This window comes from Arachis duranensis, chromosome 6, assembly GCF_000817695.3.
Source record: "Arachis duranensis cultivar V14167 chromosome 6, aradu.V14167.gnm2.J7QH, whole genome shotgun sequence".
Lineage (NCBI taxonomy): Eukaryota > Viridiplantae > Streptophyta > Magnoliopsida > Fabales > Fabaceae > Arachis > Arachis duranensis.
In genome coordinates, this window is record NC_029777.3 from 80,469,539 (window position 1) to 80,472,226 (window position 2,688).

The window sequence follows — 2,688 nt, forward strand, 5'->3', positions numbered from 1 at the left end:
TACAAAATTATAATAATTATTTTTTTAATAATTCACGGGCTTTTTATCGATAATATCTTTTAATTTTTTTCTTATGACTAAATCTTTCGAATATTAAATTAATAGTTAATTCCAGGTTTAATTACTCTGTTGGTCCTTATAGTTTCGCAAAATTTTTATTAGGTTCCTATACTTTTTTTTCTTTTAATTGGATCCCCGCATTAAATTTTTTTTTCAATTAGGTCCCTCTTGGTAGTAATTGGCTTAATTGTATAGGAACCCAACTAAAAAAAATTAGTGCAGGGACTCAAATAAAAGAAAAAAAAGTGTAGAGACTCAATTGAAAAAAAATTTGGTGCAGGGACCCAATTAAAAGAAAAAAAAGTATAGAGACCTAATTAAAAATTTTACAAAACTATAAGGACCAACAGAGTAATTAGACCTTAATCCTATTCTAAAAATTGAAACATTAGAATTAGGATTTAGACCCAACCAAACCATGAAGGATTAACCAGAGTCCAGAAGCCATGTCACAAAAAAATTAATACTAAATAAAACCAGTTTCTTACCTCATTCTTACTCTCACACTACATTATAAAAGTGAGCACATTGCTTAATGTGAGTTTGAATTAACATTTGTTAAATTGAAATTTAAATGAAAGTAATTTTATATAATTGATTTTGGATAAAAATGAGTTTGTATCAATATGATTTATGTTTAGTAACTCTATATTAAAATTAATTTTGATAAAATAAATATTGTTTGAATAATATTAATTAAATTTACTTTTAGATAGATAATTACTAAAAAAGACGGATTTTTTAAATAAATAAAATAAATATTCTATTTACCAAAATAAACAATTTGTAGCGATTTGACCAAAATGTGTCGGATCACTTATCTCATTTATAGTACAAATGAGATAAGGCACGAAACGACGTGGTCGTATCATGTTTGTATACGTGTTGTGTAAAACCCTTATCTCGTTTATACTGTAAACGAGATAAGAGTGGAGGAGGTCTATATATATGCATTTCGTCTATAGCCACCTTCAAGAGTTTTTTTTACTTCCATTTCTTGGTCTTTTCTCCCACTTTTACCCTTTTCTAATCACATTTTAGAATTACTTAAAGAATATGGTGTTGCAGATATTAATAGACTGAATGCGACTTGGCATATTATTGGGGTAACCGACTTTGAAGTTGGTGTTGTTTTTTATTTTATGTTTATGTTAAAGCATAAATGTGTTGCCATACTTAAAGGTACTTTTATATAAGGAACCCCTTTTTGGTTTTGATCTTGAATCTGATAGGACCTTAAGGCGGCGTTTGCAACAAACTAAAGCTTACAAAGCCGGAGAGAATCTCACAAAAACTTTTAGAAGGAAGCTGACGAAACCACTATGGCAGCTAATCTAAATGCTAAAGAGCAAGCAAGGAAGGTGCTTGACTCATACACTATACCCACCACTGACTTTTATGGGCGCAGTATATCTGTACTTGCCATTGGTGAGAATAATTTCGAGCTTAAGTCTCAACTAGTCACTCTGGTACAACAGAACTGTCAGTTTCATGGACTCTTGCAGGAGGACCCCAACAAATTTCATCTCTGACTTCCTGTAAATCTATGACACGGTCAAGACGAATGGAGTGAACCTAGAGGTTTACAAGCTCATGCTCTTCCCTTTTGCTGTAAGGGATAGAGTAAAGCTGTGGCTTGATTCTCAACCCAAGGAGATCTTGGACACATGGGACAAGGTGATCACTAGATTTCTAACCAAGTTCTTCTAACTCTAGAAGCTGAGCAAGTTTAGAGTGGATATCCAGACCTTCAAACAGAAAAAGGGAGAGTCCTTCTATGAGGCATAAGAGAGACACAAGCAGATGATCAGGAGATGCCCCTCAGACATGGTTTCAGACTATACCCGACTGCAGATCTTTTATGATGGCCTCTCTGAGATGGATAAGATGTCATTGGATCATTCTGTAGGTGGTTCTTTACATATGAAGAAGATGCCTGAGGAGGTAGATGAGCTTATTGAAATGATTGCCAACAACCAGTACATGTAAACATTGGAGCTACTGATAGGTAAAATTGTGATTTACTCTTTTTCATAACTTGAACAATTCTTAGCAATGCCTCCAAAAACTTGGTGCACACTACTATAGTTCACTCACATTCTTCATAACTTCGCACAACTAACCAACAAGTGCACTGGGTCGTCCAAGTAATAAACCTTACGTGAGTAAGGGTCGATCCCTGGTGCACGAAATTGTGATCAATACTTTTCACAACTCAATTAATCCCCGGTGATGAACCCAAAAACTTGGTGTTCAATACCATGGCATAAACACAACTTCGCACAACTAACCAGCAAGCGTACTGGGTCGTCCAAGTAATAAACCTTACGCGAGTAAGGGTCGATCCCACAGAGATTATTAGTATGAAGCAAGCTATGGTCACCTTGTAAATCTTAGTCAGGCAAACTCAAATGGGTATGGGTGATATATGAATAAAACATAAAGATAAAGATAGAGATACTTATGTAATTCATTGGTGGGAATTTCAGATAAGCGTATGGAGATGCTTGGTCCCTTCTGTCTCTCTGCTTTCCTACTGTCTTCATCCAATCCTTCTTACTCCTTTCCATGGCAAGCTGTATGCAAGGGTTTCACCGTTGTCAGTGGCTACCTCCCATCCTCTCAGTG